Raw genomic sequence first — 12036 nt, 5'->3', positions numbered from 1 at the left:
AAATGAAACCCGCTTACGCGACCTATGGATTCCATATAAACAATCAAGTGGAAAATGTCATACCATTTGGTTAAATCAGAAATGCTTCATTAGATGAATTCTCTGGTAAATAATTGTTGGTAGCTCAAATTATTTAGTCCGCCGCCGTGTTGCAGGTTTATGGTAATCTGCTGAATAACAACTTTTTTTAATAACGGAAAATAATTATTACACCCTTTGTTGCATTGTCATTATTTTCTATAATATTTGTTGATCTCTGTTTTCACAAGGATATGTATAAATAAATTTTTTATAAAATTTTTGTAACTTTTGTACTACCCTGATAGATGTGGTTAACCGAAGGAAAGTACAAACGCAATTAAGGGACTAAGTTGAAAGGTAAAAGCCGAAAGAAATGCGTTAAAAATATAAATTGAATAGAATAGATGCAAAATTTACATTCTCCACGTTTCTCAACTTTCGGAAAAATGGGAAAAACTGTTTACTATTGATGGCCATGGTATAATCCTTTAATTTTTTTTGTGTAACAACTTTGCTGTAATAGGAACTGTTTGCCTAAACTTTATGGGAGTATTTAAAGAAGATTGTATTGTACATTTAATTCAATTCAGACAATGTGAGTTTTGTACCAAAATGTGGTTAACTGTGAGTTTTGCACCAAAATCTCATGGATAATATTAGTTATGATGCTAAATATTTGAACTTTGCTTTATATTTATATTTAACCTTAAATTAAAAACTAGAACCAAGAACAATGGTGATTTGTATTGTTATGATTTTTGTGGGTTAGAAATAAAAACATTAAATAAATTATTTTATTTCAATTTTAATTTTATTTATTATTATTATTTTTAAACATTATAGTCTGGGCTGATTATCGGAGAATAGGCCATTTTTGGGAAAAGGTATTTACCAGCAATTTTATTGTTGGAATCGAATCTTATGATTGTATATATTAATAATATAGGTATGCAAAGTCCGCAGATAGTGTGCTACTTTTTTTATAAACAAAATGGCGCCCGAAAATCGTGTTTTTTTCAATTTTTGCTCTATAACTCCAAAGATTTTAACTTTACACCAAAAACACCCAACCCAAATAAAAATTCACCGCAATTAAATTCTGCATAGAAACGTGTTTTTCCTGATTCACTTCGACGAAAACATTCCACGGAAAAAGCGGGTTTTTCCAAAAAAATCTTTAATTTTCAACTAAAATTTAAGATAAGTAATTGTTAATCAATAATTAAATAACTTGGTAATGTAAAAGCCCTTTTCGTAAAGATTATAATTCCAGAAGCCGATGGAAATTGATTAAGCAGTTTAACAACAATTGAATTGTAAATTAAAAATTTTACGGTCGCTATAATAACGACAATAATTAAGATGCATAAGAATAACTATTATATTTTCATAAAAAGGCACTATACCCATCTAATGTACTTTACCAAATTGAAATTGGTCTATTTAAGCGGCCTCAGGAATATTTTAAAATTATAAACAATTTTTTGGCTTATAAACAAATAAAATATCTCGGTAAATCTTAAACCTAATTAAATCGTGAAAACGGTATTCGATAAACAGCGGCAGGAGGCTTCTTTTAAAAGAAAAAACGCTTAATTATGACGAGTGGTTCCTGAGATACAATCGGTCAAAATTGATCTGAATTTACGGCAAAGATATAAACAAAAGGATCATAATTTTCAAACCATCACCTTTTAATTTTTGTCCTCTTTCTCGACACCAATTTTCATATCTTTAAAATACTCATAACATATATTATTATAATAAAAACTATCGATAATACGTGTGAAAATTGCCAAAAATAGCAAAATTCCAATCAAAAATTAGGTTGGAGAAAATGTAACCCTCAAAGTTTAAAATCGGTATATGTTAAAAAAATGCATTTTCTCGGCTTCCCATGGAGCAATTTCCTTCATTCTTTTTTTGTTCCCAAGTAACTCGAGTAGAGCCATCGAACTAATGCATTATTAAATGTCAAACTTGCTTTTGTTTTGTTATAATAAATTAATTTTTTTATTATAACACAAAATTTTAATTTGTTTAAATAAAAATTGTTTAAAGAACTATACAGCTTTCAAACGAGAATATTTATGTTTTTAACTTTAAAAGGTACACTTGTAGTAAGTTTATCTAAAAAAAGCATACAACTGGAAAAAATATGTAGTTTTCTGTTCTTATAAATAAATTAATCTATTATAACAAAACAAAAGCAAGTTTGACATTTAATAATACGTTAGTTTGATGGCTCTACTCGAGTTATTGGGGAACAAAAAAAGAATGAAGGAAATTGCTTCATGGGAAGCCGAGAAAATGCATTTTTTTAACGTATACCGATTTTGAACTTTGAGGGTTACATTTTCTCCAACCTAATTTTTGATTGGAATTTTGCTATTTTTGGCAATTTTCACACGTATTATCGATAGTTTTTATTATAATAATATATGTTATGAGTATTTCAAAGATATGAAAATTGGTGTGGAGAAAGAGAACAAAAATAAAAAGGTGATGGTTTAAAAATTATGATCCTATTGTTCACACCTTTGCCGTAAATTGCGGTCAACTTTGACCGGTTGTATCTCCGGAATCACTCATCATAATTAAACTTTTTTTCTTTTAAAAGAAGAGTCCTGCTACTGTTTTTCGAATACCGTTTTCACAATTTAATTTAGTTTAATATTTCCCGAGATATTTTATTTGTTTATAAGCCAAAAAATTGTTTATAATTTTAAAATATTCCTGAGGCCGCTTAAATAGTCCAATTTCAATTCTGTAAAGTACATTGGATAGGTATAGTGTTTTTTTATGAAAAAATTGTAGGTATTTTATGCATCATAATTATTGTCGTTATTATAGCTACCGTAAATTTTTAATTAACAATTCAATTGTTGCTAAACTGTTTATTCAATTTCCATCGGCTTCTGGAATTATAATCTTGACGAAAAGGGATTTTACATTACCAAGTTATTTAATTATTGATTAACAATTACTTATCTAAAATTTTAGTTGAAAACTAAAGATTTTGTTGGAAAACCCCGCTTTTTCCGGGGAAATTTTTCGTCGAAGTGGATCGGAAAAAACACGTCTCTATGTAGAATTTAATTTCGGTGAATTTTTATTTGAGTGTTTTTGGTGAAAAGTTAAAATCTTTGGAGTTATAGAGCAAAAATTGAAAAAAACACGATTTTCGGGCGCCATTTTGTTTATAAAAAAAGTAGCGCACTATCTGAGGACTTTGCATACCTATATTATTCATATATACATTCGTAAGATTCGATTCCAGCAATAAAATTGCTGGTAAATAACTTTTCCTTGTATTTTGCTAATTAGCCCTGAGTATTAAGGATGTTGACTTCTTCGATGTGTTCAAAAACTGACTCGGGTTCTGCATTGCCATCAGCCCCATCGATGACATTTTTTGTAGAAGAGTAAGTCCTCATTGTCCCTCCACGGTTCTCCATAATGCTTCCTCAACAAGTTGTTGACGTCAACTTTCTTTACTGGTTTCGTCGAGTTTGACAAAGGAATCAAGTTTGGGTTCCATTTCCAACAATAATTTTTTTAGATTATAACGCCATCTCTCCATAATTCGAAAAAATGTTTCGAATTAAAGTTACTTATTTTTACGTAAGGAATCCAAATCTGCAATACAAAATATGGGGTCCTATTTAAGATTTTAAAGTAACCCCCCACCCCACCTCCTGGGTGGGTCGTGTTTGGTACCATTCGATAGATTTTTCAAATATATTGATTAGGTAAGTGTATTTTACAGTTTTTCGGTCTAATGTTTATTTTGCGAAATATCGCGGGATTTGTATTTAAAATTTTAAATTTACCCTCCACCCCTCTCCGTGGGGGGTCATGTTTGATATAATTCGGTGGATTTTTGAAATATATTGAACACGTATTTTTTAGTTTTTCGATCTAACGTTCATTTCGCGAATTATTCGCTTTTTTTGTGAAACTTTTTATCTCACACTTATAAGTATCTCCAGTCATCCAGGCTTTATGTTTTCTTGTCTTTAGTTTTCTCCAACACCGAGTCATCTCCATCCCCGTAATAATAGCTAAAGGACATCTTTTATTTATCGTGTACAAGTGAGGCTATTCTTTTTAACTGTATTTTATTTGAGACAAAATTGGTGTCTACTCGATAGAATTATATATTTTACTCTAAGAAAGATATTAAAGTTGCTTGTTTCTGTAAACGGCAGTTTGAAGTTTCGAAATATTTCATTGTGTACAAAGTTTTTTATTGAAATCAAATTGTAGTGAAAGACCGAAGAAGAAGAAGAACTTTTTGCAAACATATGTCGACGCCTGTGGTGCACAAACATTTGGCGACTATTCCGAACCGATTTTTACTCGAAATAAAAAAGATGACATCGATTTACAGCAAAATACTCGAAATAGGTCATTGGAAGGAGTAGTTGTACAAATAAAAATAAAGACGACAGGAAATTAAAAACATCTACATGTACATCGTTTTTCACAAGAAAATAAGAAGTTAAAAGAGACTTTTTACTCGATAGAAGTTTATTTATTGTATAAAATTTGAAGAACTTCTGCTCTCTATTTATTTACTTAACACTGTTCTGTGCTGACAGTTGATTTTTCAAGTGATTTTATTCAACCTACTTTTACATTTTTATCTATGTTGGTATACGTATACACGGTAAAAATGACCTTTTGTTTGCCGATGGTCAAATAATTTTAGCCGAAAAAAAAAAGACAGGGGGATGGAGATGGGGATTGGAACTTAATTATGTTAAAGCAATACATAATCATTGTAAATACCGCAGAAATAACATCACAATAAAACAAACAAATGAACATAAAATACTTGGGGGTCGCTTTAACAAATACAGAATCGGATGAACCATATTACAAGAAGTAATCTATCTATCTATCTATCTGTCAGCTTTGCAACATCCAATATTGGACATAGGCCTCCCCTTCGCTCTTCCATGTTTCTCTATCCTGAGCATGTGCAAATGTGCATCCATTTTGAGCCGGCTTGGTATAGGTCATTTACCCATCTCATCTGTGGTCTTCCTCTTTTCGTTTGCATGTCCATGGTCTCCACTCTATAATAATTTTATTCCATCTTTCGTCTTTTTGTCTAATATTACACCGGCGAATTTTCATTTTAGTTTAGATGTTTGACGAGTAGCATCCTTAACTTTTGTTATATTTCTTACCCAGGAATCCCTATTGCTATCTAACAGTCTTACCTTGATCATTTGTCTTTCCATTGCTCTTTGTGTTTTCGCAATTCTGTCCATATTCGCTTTTGTGAATGTTCATGTTTGACATCCATATGTAAGGACCGGAAGAATACATTGGTCGTAGAATTTCGTTTCTGGGTATTGAGGGTATTTTTTATTCTCCAATATGAAGCTGAGCTTACCAACCGAGGCCCACGCTAACTTCGTTTGTCTCTTTATTTCTGCCATTTGGTTGTCTCTATTCAATTTTACTATGTATTTGTCCCAAGTATATGTATTCACTCACTTGTTCTATTTGGTTTTGTTTAACTACGATTTTTAACTCATCTACATTATTAGTAATAATAAACACAAAATTTTTAAGATAATAGTGGAAATTTGCTCACTATAACTCAGAGACAGGGTTGGCAGGGAAAAGAATAGAAAATTCAAGTAGAATATAGAGAATAATCAAAAAGTAGTCTAATAATAAAGGTTCGATGATAGTTATTTGCAGAACAATTTAACCTTTTTCTTTTGTAGTAAAAGAACGTTGAACTCCCTTTTTTAATTAATTAATGTTCCATATTTACTAATATTGAAAAATTTTTAAAGCAACGTGGCGAATATTCTTATAGATGCTACTTATATAATTGGAAAAACGTCAGGAAACAAATTTGAGAATAATAAACCTAGAAGAGTTGGGTGTTTGGTAAACAACCAAAGCAAACCTCTATGAAAAGTGGAAGAGAGAACTTTGAAGAAATATATGAAGAAGTAGCTTTTAAAAACACGAAGAAAAAAATATCATCTCTATGCCTATAGGTATAAAGTTTCAGAGATGTCAATTGTGAAATATTTGTTTTATCGACTATAAAAAGGCGTTTAACCTAGTTAGACATAGAGTACACGAGTAAAACATTTGGCGCCTATTTCAGAATGATTTTTACTAGAAATAAAAAAGATGACACCGATTTACAGCAAAATACTCGAAATAGGTCACTGGAAGGAGTAGTTGTACAAATAAAAATAAAGACGACAGGAAATTAAAAACATCTACATGTACATCGTTTTTAACAAGAAAATAAGAAGTTAAAAGACACTTTTTACTCGATAGAAGTTTATTTATTGTATAAAATTTGAAAAATTCTGCTCTCTATTTATTTACTTAACACTGTTCTGTGCTGACAGTTGATTTTTCAAGTGATTTTATTCAACCTACTTTTACATTTTTATCTATGTTGGTATACGTATACACGGTAAAAATGACCTTTTTTCTATGGATGCTTACAATGTGCAACTTCTCTTACTAATTACATACATTCAAAACGAACAATTTCTCAGGGTGTGAGAAAAGTCGGCCATTGCAGTGAGAAATATTTTTTCTCACGGGTTCCATACGTAGAATCGCGGTTTCCATGGTAAAATGCACAATACAAACACAAATATTTTTGTCAAATAAAATGTGTTAAATCAAAACTTACGAGGAATTACATTTCAAAACTGTTCAAATATAACTGGTAACTATAATTTTAAATAAATATTAAGAATATTAAATACCTACATATGTGTATAATATGTATTTTATTTCAATTTTGGCATATAATCTACATAATAGCACCTAAATTTATTTAATTTTGAAGATTGAACTCTTGACAAAAACGCATCCATAGAAAAAGTACAGTGTACAACACGTGATAAAACGACATATTTCTCTCTCGCTCGATTTGCGGCACTCGCCTCGTACCTCGGCTCGTGCCAACAAACTTCTGCGCTCGTGAGAAATATGTCTTTTTTCTCTCTTGTTGTACAATATACTATTGTTTGCCAATGGTCAAATAATTTTAGCAGAAAAAAAAGACAGGGGGATGGGAATGGGGATTGGAACTTAATTATGTTAAAGCAATACATAATCATTGGAAATACCGCAGAAATAACATCACAATAAAACAAACAAATGAATATAAAATACTTGGGGGTCGCTTTAACAAATACAGAATCGGATGAACCATATAACAAGAAATAATCTATCTATCTATCTGTCAGCTCTGCAACATCCAATATTGGACATAGGCCTCCCCTTCGCTCCTTCATATTTCTCTATCCTGAGCATGTGCAAATGTGCATCCATTTTGAGCCGGCTTGGTATAGGTCATTTACCCATCTCATCTGTGGTCTTCCTCTCTTTCGTTTGCATGTCCATGGTCTTCACTCTATAATAATTTTATTCCATCTTTCGTCTTTTTGTCTAATATTATCACCGGCGAATTTCCATTTTAGTTTAAGTGTTTGACGAGTAGCATCCTTAACTTTTGTTATATTTCTTACCCAGGAAATCCTTTTTCTATCTGACAGTCTTATCTTGATCATTTGTCTTTCCATTGCTCTTTGTGTTTTCGCAATTCTGTCCATATTCTCTTTTGTGAATGTTCATATTTGACATCCATATGTAAGTACCGGAACAATACATTGGTCGTAGAATTTCGTTTTTGGGTATTGAGGGTATTTTTTATTCTCCAATATGAAGCTGAGCTTACCAACCGAGGCCCACGCTAACTTCGTTTGTCTCTTTATTTCTGCCATTTGGTTGTCTCTATTCAATTTTGCTATGTATTTGTCCCAAGTACATATATGTATTCACTCACTTGTTCTATTTGGTTTTGTTTAACTACGAGTTTTAACTCATCTACATTACAAGTAACAATAAACACATTTTTAAGATAATAGTGGAAATTTGTTCACTATGACTCAGAGACAGGGTTGGCAGGGAGAAGAATAGAAAATTCAAGTAAAATAAAGAAAATAATCAAAAAGTGGTCTAATAATAAAGGTTCAATGATAGTTATTTGCAGAAAAATTTAACCTTTTTCTTTTGTAGCAAAAGAACGTTGAACTCCGTTTCTTAATTAATTAATGTTCCATATTTACTAATATTGAAAAAATTTTAAAACAACGTGACGAATATTCCTGTAGATGCTATTTATATAATTTGAAAATCGTCAGGAAACAATTTTGAGAATAATAAACCTAGAAGAGTTGGGTGTTTGGTAAACAACCAAAGCAAACCTATATTAAAAGTAGAAGAGAGAACTTTAAAGAAATATATGAAGAAGTAACTTTTAAAAACACGAAGAGAAAAATATCATCTGTATGCCTATAGGTATAAAGGTTCAGAGATGTCAATTGTGAAATATTTGTTTTATCGATTATACAAAGGCGTTTAACCTAGTTAGATATAGAGTACACGAGTAAAACATTTGGCAACTATTTCAGAATGATTTTTACTAGAAATGAAAAAGATGGCATCGATTTACAGCAAAATACTCGAAATAGGTCATTGTAAGAAGCAGTTGTACAAATTAAAATAAAAACGACAGAAAATTAAAAACATCTACATGTACATCGTTTTTCACAAGAAAATAAGAAATTAAAAGACACTTTTTACTAGATAGAAGTTTATTTATTTTATAAAATTTGAAAAACTTCTGCTCTCTATTTATTTACTTAACACTGTTGTGCTGACAGTTGATTTTTCAAGTGATTTCATTCAATGTACTTACTTCTACATTTCTTTCCATGTTAGTATATTTAGGATGTTTCATTAAGTATTGTCCATATAGTAACTGGGGAAAGCTTAGCACAAAATACGAAGATTTAACCTAAAACCCTTAAATATAATATTATCGTTGTCATCAAGGAGGGCTATGCATATGTACATTGGTGCTCGTATTAAAAGTAATTTCTAAATGCAACAAAGAATTAATGGAAACGTATAAAGGACTCTTTAACCTCCTGAATTTGCTGACGACGTCTGCCTATTAACAAAACACAGAACTTATTGCAAACCAAAATCGATAAGCTAACACAGTACTCCGACAGGATTGGTCTCCAGATAAACGCAGAAAAGACAAAAATCTTAGAAAACGATAATCCACAAATTACTAAAACAAAAATAAAAGATAAAGAAATTGAAGCGGTGAAGAAAGTTACTTATTTGAAAGCAATCATGGAAATATAAGGAAGAAGCACGAAAGACACCCAAGTAGCACCGAACGGGTTTATTATGTCTTTTAAGGATGCTTTAAAACTGTAGAATAAAACTAAAATTAAAACCATTTGGTTTTTAAGTAAACCTTAAGGTTGCAATAAAACCGCTTTCAGCATAAAAGGGCTCACTTTGAAAGAGGTCAATAAAACCAAAAATATAAACCTTCTTAAAACTTTGTTTTCTTAAGCTGCTGTGAAGGTGCTTTTAAAACCATGTTAAAAGACACTTTAAGTGCAGACAGTTTTATAGCAAACTTAAAAAGGTTTCTTAAATGGAGACTTTTAAAAACGATTTACCATATTAAATGATTCTTTAAACCCATATACTCCATATAGGAAAACAAATTTTTACATGTGTTATGATAGGTACATACGCATTTGTAATCATAAAATAATAAAAAGTACTTGGTTATTTCGGACTGTCAAGGTAGAAAAACACTTGCGCACCCAACTTTATTGATAATGTTAACAAAAAGAGGTCTAAATAACTAGCGCGCCCTAAAATTTCTGACTTTTGGCGATTAAAGAATAAAAATAATAAAAAAATTTAAATCCGAAAAATATTAATTTGAAAGAAAATTAATTTTATCTACAATTTTAATATTTAAATGTTAAAATAAATCGAATTTATGTCTTTAAGTCGTTTATTTATAATTTTTATGTAAGCCTTATATTGTAATCTATTGTGGCTTTCAGCATCTCCAAAAAGCAATATGGCCGAAATCCAAAATAAAACTATTTGGTCTATCGACAGAGAATTGATAAGATCAAATGGTTTTATTTTATACCTTGCCAAGAGCATATATCCTACATAAAAGCAAGGTTGCCTTGGAATCTAACCTAAAATCAAGGCGTCGCGTCGGCGTCGTAGTGCTGTGTGTGTTGTATTTTTCTTTTAAAATGACCAGTTCGTTTATATTTTAAGTACTTTATATTTCTTCCATACTAACTGTAATTCCACTTTTTACAACCACTTTTTACAACACACTACACCACTGTTTCGCTCAAAAACAAATGGCCGACCATTTTGGATATGAAAGAAGAGGGGATGGGTTTAGTTTTTGTATTTCTAATAAAAAGAATAGTTTAGTCTATACGATTAAATTGATTTAGTTGATTCAGTTAAGAGCGTTTGGTTTTAATATAGCCTACTAATTGCTTTTAAGAAAGCAACTTAAAAGATAACTACAAAAATAGTTTCAAGGCATATGTTTTACTGACATAATAGTCTTGAGATCAAGTAGTCTTAATAATAGGTTTTATTAGTCATATTAGGAGAATATTTAAAATTGCTTTAAAACTAAAAGGTAACAAACAAGAATCTAATAAAACCAAACAGTCCGGAAGTTCTTTATAAAACTGATTAGTTTTAAAGTGAACTGAGAATAAACCATTTTAAAACTACAATAAGACAAATTATCTATTAAGATTAATTAGTCTTATTTGATACTCTTATTAGATACTTTAAAACTAGTGACAAATGCTTAACAGTTTTAAAGTTCTGGCAGTATATCTACAAGGTAACTTTAAAACCATTATCTTTTTATTAACCACAATAAAATCTTTATAAACCTGAAATAAAACTAAAATGTTTTTATTGTGCTACTTGGGCATACATACAAGGAAGACGAACGAAGGCACAATAATTCGCCTTAAATGTGTTAGGCATTTCATAGTAACAACAATTTGGCAGAAGAAATGGAAATGGATAGGCCATATTTTAAGAAAAATTCCTAGTAATATTACAAGACAAACACACAAATATCAACCTGAGGGGGCAAGTAAGAAGGGAAGACCAGATAATGCCTGGAAGAAAACAGTAACTAGAGAACAAAACATAATCGGCTTAAGATAAAAGCAGATGCGCCCAATACTCCACTAGGAGTAACGGTCCAAGAGAGAGCGAGAGAGAAAGAGAGAGAAAGAGAGAGAAAGAGAGAGAAAGATAGAGATAGAGAGAGATAGAGATAGAGATAGAGAGAGAGATAGAGATAGAGAGATAGAGAGAGAGAGAGAGAGAGAGAGAGAGAGAGAGAGAGAGATAAAGGACCCAGCATCACCAATTCTATCAAAGCACAAAAGATCCGATAATTAGGATATGTGTAGAGAATGCAAAGAGATGGAATGATTTAATTTGTACTATATAGAAGGTTAGTTGGTCCAAAAGGACAGGGTACTGACTTCTGTCTAGTTTTTGATTAATAAAACAATTGAAAACCTGTTGGCATCGGTATAGATCCCATATTTGTTTATTAAAATAATAAAAATGAGTAGTTTAATGGAATACCTAATAATTCATACTAATTGAATAACAGCAGTTCATAGTGCATACAAATAGAAATCCCCTTTTATAATGAAACAGCATGTTCATTACTGATTAATAACACAATAATGGGTAATTATTACAGAGGTTTCAATAGTCGAATAATGAATAATTGGATGTTATAGCAGTTACTATAATTTTGTTTAATTTATTATTTTCCCTTTGCAGGTGAAACTAATGGATCTTTTGAAATTGTGCTGGATATTGGTGATATTTCAAATTGGTTTATTGAATTTTGCACTATTGTTTTTGTTGCAGTAAATTTCGAATTCAGAAATATTCCGAAAAAGTTAACAATGAAATAAATTATTCAACAGGTTACAAAATTTAAATTAATGTCACAATTTCAATGTCACATTTAAAGGGTACATGTTAGATTTTTCTAGAATGAGTTTTTATGTTAAATTCTCTAACAAAATGGACGGTTTGACTACTGACAAC

Source organism: Diabrotica virgifera, chromosome 7 (genome assembly GCF_917563875.1).
Source record: "Diabrotica virgifera virgifera chromosome 7, PGI_DIABVI_V3a".
In the NCBI taxonomy this organism is placed as follows: domain Eukaryota; kingdom Metazoa; phylum Arthropoda; class Insecta; order Coleoptera; family Chrysomelidae; genus Diabrotica; species Diabrotica virgifera.
Note: the sequence above shows the minus strand (reverse complement) of the source record.